Genomic DNA, 6,000 nt, shown 5'->3' with positions numbered 1-6,000 from the left:
GGGCTGCACTCTGACAGCTGCTCTTTGTTCTAAATTTCTTCCTCAGGGGCCTGGAGAGAGTCATGCCCACAGGCCAGACCTTAATATTGCTTTCTGCTGACCCCAAGGTTTTAGACAAAGCCTGGCTTCCTTAATCAATTGCAATCAGAGAATCCTGAAGCCGCCTATGACCTGTAAGCCCCTTGCTTCAAGAGGTTCCAACTTTTTGGGCCAAACCTCTGTATTGATTTATGGTTTCCCTGTAACTTCTGCTTTCCTGAAATGTTCCCCTGCCTTTAAAATCCCTTGCTTGTAAGTCATCCAGGAGATTGGGTCTGAAGCGTAAGCTGCCCCATTCTCCTTGCTTGGTGTCCTGCAAGTTAACACCCTCCTTTCTCCTGCTGCAAACCTGGGTGTGGGTGTTTGGCTTTACCGCACGGGGCAAGCCGACCCAGGTTCAGTTCAGTAACAAGACCAGACTGGAATGGAGTTCCTTGCGCTAAAGTTCCATCTTTCCAAACCAAAACTAAGTTGTTGATCTGACCTTCTGAGAAGTCAGGACACAGAGAGATAAAAGGCAAACCCCCAACAGGCCAGGTTTAGCCAGCATGATAGGCAGTCCCTCCCGTCTGCTTTCATGTTTACAAGGAAAGTAACTTTGCAACCAATCCATGTTTCATTCTCTGTTTCTGCTTCAGCCTTTTCTATCCATAAAGCCCATCTCCCCAACTCTGTTTGGAGGAACGCTCAGTCTGTTTTATGGAATGAAGTGTTGCCTGATTCTAGAATAGCAAAGAAAGCCAATTAGGATATTTAAACCAAATCTGTTGTACTTTTGTCTTTGGACAGTTCCATGATGGAAAATCTAATGGCCACTTTCCATTTACCACGTCCAAGGAGCAGTCCAGGTAAGTGGCTCCCTTTTGTTTCCATCTTGCTCCTGGCTTCTGACACCGATGCTTCTCCTTCTGAAACGTCCTGCCTTTCTGGATGCTCCTCCTCAATTTTTGCCAGTGTGCTCACAACCCCTGCTTGGGATTTAAAATCTGAAGTGCGTCATAACTCACCCCGGACTCTGTTATTCTTTCATTGGTATGCTGGAGAAAAAGAACCCCAAGCCCTCTGGGTGACCAAATTGATTTTTAATACATTGATTATTAACTCTATTCTTACAACCTCCAGATTTTATCTCCACTCAGAATTATATGTACAGCTGCCTAAGTGATTTCCAGGCTGAAATGCCTCTTTGGCATTACATATTAAAACTGATCCTGCTCTATAGTCTAGGTCATCTTCCTTGACTTGGCTGTGACCCAGACTTACTGTCTAAATAAATGGTGTGACGGCTCACCTAGGGACCCCATTCCAGACTCTAGAAGAGTTTCTTCAACCTGTATTCCCCCACATCATAAACAATCCATTACCGAGTCCTGTTCATTCTTCCTATACATCTCTCCATTTCCACAATGACCCCAACTGTTTCACCGTTTGCTCCTCGAAGAACATCTGAATTTGTTTCTGGCTTTTGGCTATGAGGAATAAGCCTGCTGAGAATATTCAGCTCCAGGATTTTGTGTGAATGTAAGTGCTTTAGGGGTGGGGCAGGACCCTGCAGGCCATCCCTGGGTTGGATGATTCTCTAGAGGGACCCAGAGAACTCCACCAAGCTGACCTAAGTTCCTGAAAGTCAAACAGATACTGCATGGCCCAATGCCTGCACCATAGCTCACTTGTTGGAATAAACTGCCCAAGAAAAGTGGGGGTAAGTGATTACATTATCAGAGGCATCGCAGGTGGATCCTGGAGATGTGGACAGTACCTGTAGTCACGAAGCTGACAGCTGGAAGAAGCCTGTCTGGTTCAACCCCTGTCTGGCATTTCCTTCCTTTTCCATCCTCACTTTCTACCCCTCACAGGGACAGATAATTTACAGCTTACCAAGCCAGGCCATTGCACTTTTGGACAACTCTACTAAATGGATTTTCCTCATGCCATTGCATAACTGCTGCCTGCCACCAGAGCCTTAGAAATATATGGTTTTCCATCAAGCATTCATGGAACACGTAATTGTGGGCACTTCTAGGGGGGTTCATGATGGATCTTCCAAGATCAACTAAATATAAAACAAGCTCCCAGGTAACAGAACCATTTCAGCTGTTATATAAAATCATCTGTATTAACCTAGATTATGAGGGACATTTCTCCCAATGTGTGTGTGTGTGTGTGTGTGTGTGTGTGTGTGTGTGTATATATTTTTTTTTTTTTTTTTTTTTTTTTTGAGACAGGGTCTCACTCTGTCACCTAGGCTGGAGTGCAGTGGTGCCATCACAGCTCATTACAGCCTCAACCTCCTGGGCTCAAGCAATCCTCCCACCTGAGCTTCCTGAGTAGCTGGGACTATAGATGAATGCCACTATGCCCAGCTAATTTTTAAAAAACTTTTTGTAGTGGCAGGGTTTTGCCATGTTGCCCAGGCTGGTCTCCAACTCCAGGGCTCAAGCAATTATTTACCTGCCTTGGCCTCCCAAAGTATTGAAATTACAGCATGAGCCACTGTGCCTCCAACATAATAATTTTTTTGTTTAAAGAATAGTTGGTATTTGGGGGCCAGGTACGGTGGCTCATATCTGTAATCCCAGCACTCTGGGAGGCAGAGGCAGGTGGATCACTTCAGGTCAGGAGTTCGAGACCAGCCTGGCCAACATGGTAAAACCCTGTCTCTACTAAAAGTACAAAAATTAGCCAGGCATGGCATGCACATGTAGTCCCAGCTAATCTGGAGGCTGAGGCAAGCAGATTGCTTGAACCTGGGAGTCAGAAGTTGCAGTGAGTGGAGATCGAGCCACTGCACTCCAGCCTGGGTGACAGAGCAAGACTCTGTCAAAAAAAAGTTGGTATTTTAGCCTTTCTTTCTGAAATCATTGATAGTGGCCTCATTCATCTGTTGAGGTTTTATATGAAAACAAAACCTTATACCATTGTGTGGAGAAAGGTGCTGACCTTATTCTTTGTGGTGGGGTGAAAATGGCTTCAACACACCCAGCAGCTGTTTTGCATTCTCAAGAAGGGAGGTCAAAAGTATTCCAGTCGTAATAGGGTCTCTCAGAAACCCAGCCCAGCTACTCCCCTCCTTCAGGGGAGTTTGTGACCTTGCTACTCACAGTGTGGTCCACAGACCAGCAACACTGGGGTTACCTGAAGCTTGTGTGAAATGCGGCATCTCAGGCCTGCTGCACCACATGCATCAAAAGCACACGTGTTCTTCCTATTGCTGAGAGGGAGGAGGGACGGCAGCACAGGAGCAAAGCCAGCACTGTGATTGCCCTTAGGGACAGTGCCAGAGCACCCAGTCCGGAGCCCCACCATTGCTGCCCCTTTTCCTTAATTACAGAATTCACTTGAAATTAAAAAATCCCCGCTTCCTAAATACCCACCCTCTCCTCTGGCTTTCTTGTCAGCTGAGTCTGCTGCTCTCGCCTCTTCTTTGACCCACTCCTGGCAGCACAGCAATCCCTGCAAGTTACTCGGACCCTCAGGACTCCTCATTCGAGTGCAGTGGAGGACCACACAGATGGCAGGGAAAACCAAAGGAAGCTCAGGTGGCCCATCAGTGACTGTCATGGTGGAAGAGTGTCTCTATTTAACACTGAGCCTTAGTAATGACATGCTCTCCGCTTGTCCTGGACCTTCATTTTAAAATAGAGCATTCAGGTGGGAGGGGAACCACAGGGGCACTTCAATCCTGAGCGTGCTCTGGGCAGTGGCTCTAGCCTTTGGGATTTTGTCCTCATTTACCTTTTTTTGAGATGGAATCTTGCTCTGTCACCCAGGCTGGAGCGCAGTGGCATAATCTTGGCTCACTGCAACCTTCATCTCCTGGGTTCAAGCAATTCTCCTGCCTCAGCCTCCTGAGTAGCTGGGATTACAGGTGAATGCTACCATGCCCAGCTAATTTTTGTATTTTTAGTAGAGATGGGGTTTCACCATGTTGGCCAGGCTGGTGGCAAACGTTTGACCTCGAGTGATCCACCCACCTCAGCCTCCCAAAGTGTTGGGATTACAGGCGTGAGCCACCCTGCCTGGCCTGTCCTCATTTACTTAAAGAGCAGTTACTCACCCCCAATTCCCCACAGATAATGGCCAACTTCTTTGAAATCCAGAGACATTTTCTAATGCTCGATGCTTTTTTCATCAATTCTATCTGTTTCTAAAATAAGTGTCACTCAGGATGGATATGCTTTAGAGAAACACTGTGATAAAGACCCTTTGCTCCAGAGGAAGGACCTGCAGTGGCCCCAGGCTGTGGCTCCAGTGTCACATGAGACAGTGTGAACATTTGGACACAATTAAAAAGAGGACACTTAATTAAAGAGGACACTTCCAAAGGAAAGGGACAGGAAAGCTGGGTGTTGTTGGTACCACCTTCCTGCCATGGCTTTCCTATACCACAGAGACAAAGCCCATTCTACTCTCTGCTGCAACACTCAGGATGGAAGGCCCAATTCCACAGGAAGGAAATCTTGGTGGCTGTGGCATGGCTGTGCACAGCCTGGATGGCTCAGCCTGTGGCTGGCAGGCAACCAGGGGCCCTGTTGGGGGTCTCGCCCACTCGGGACGGCCTCAGCGCCCAGGCTGCAGCCACCACTGCCATTTCAAAGGTGAGATGGAATGGATGTGTCAACCTCTCACCCCACACAGTGAGGGAGGTGGGAGCTGGGTGGTGGAGGCAAACCTGGGACCTGCTGTGCCCTGCAGTGCAGTTTCCAGATGGGAGCAGCCTGGGGTGGCAGATGTTTGCATTTGGATGTTAGAAATGCTCTTCCTGACTTTTCAGAGCTGACTGAAGCCCCCGGTTCTTGGCTTGTGTCTTTTCCTTGCCTTGGGGTCCGCATTAAGCAACTATATTCAATCAACAAGCTTAACATTGAGAATCAAGAGAAGCCCAGGACACCCTTCAGCATCCACTGTGCTTGGGATGGGGCTCCCGACCCTGCTTCAAGTCACCTCTTGTTCTCCTGCCCCAAAGGAGCTGGCACACCAAGTGATGCTTCCATTTGTCCACTGCCTTTACGGGAAGGGACTGTGGTCTCTCCTTGGTGCCAGTGTTAGAAGGAAGAATTGGTGCTCACTCAGTCCTGCTGTGTGTGGGGGTCTCCTCCACACCCAGCCCTATCTTGTCACTCATCACCACTGAGTTGAGCATTTCCAGACTTTGTTTCCAGGCTTTGTTTCCTGGCCCTTGACAATAAACAGAATGGTGTCCCTAAGCCTTTCACACCACATAGACCCCTCAGGATGAATTGCTCAAGCAGCTCCTGCTGATGCTGGGCTTTCGGAAGAGGGGGCCAGTGGGGAGGACCCACCCCTGAGCTGAGAGCTCCCTTTATGAAGGCAAGTCCAAACCCCAGCGATTTGGGGGTCAGCAGGGGAGAGAGTAGGGCTGAAGGCGTAGAGGGGGCACCCTGCACTTCATGCCTGGGGCAGTGCAACAACAAAGGTGCCAGGTATGTGGACACACACGTAGAGGAAGAGTGTTGTGCACACTCAAAGCCTGGTCTGAGGATCAGCAAACCAGCCTCTCTGGGAAGCTTGTTGGAAAGGCCAACTCTCAAGCCCCTCCCCACCCCTAGTGCACCAGAACCTTCAGTCTGACCTAGCCCTGACCTGCTTCCGAGGTCTGGGACGAGCTGCCGCAGCACTGACTCTCAGTCTGCCTGATTGTCAGCACCACCTGGAGAGCCAGAGAAGTTCTGAAAAGACAGATCTCTGGGGACTTCCATCCCTGGGATTGTGACTCAGTAAGTAAGGGGTGAGGCACAATCATTTATATCTGTGTTTTTAAAGCTCCCCCAGTGTTCTGGATGCTTAGCCAGCCTGGGGACCCTCTCTCTGCTCTTCGGGTATCTTACAAGTAAGAAAGTTGTCATTGCAAGCTTTTATCCTTGGAAACACATTCATTCCAAACATATGGAATGAACTTACTAGGCCGTGTGTGGTGGCTTATGCCCGTAATCCCAGAGC

This window comes from Rhinopithecus roxellana, chromosome 19 (genome assembly GCF_007565055.1).
Source record: "Rhinopithecus roxellana isolate Shanxi Qingling chromosome 19, ASM756505v1, whole genome shotgun sequence".
Taxonomy (NCBI): Eukaryota; Metazoa; Chordata; class Mammalia; order Primates; family Cercopithecidae; genus Rhinopithecus; species Rhinopithecus roxellana.
Note: the sequence above shows the minus strand (reverse complement) of the source record.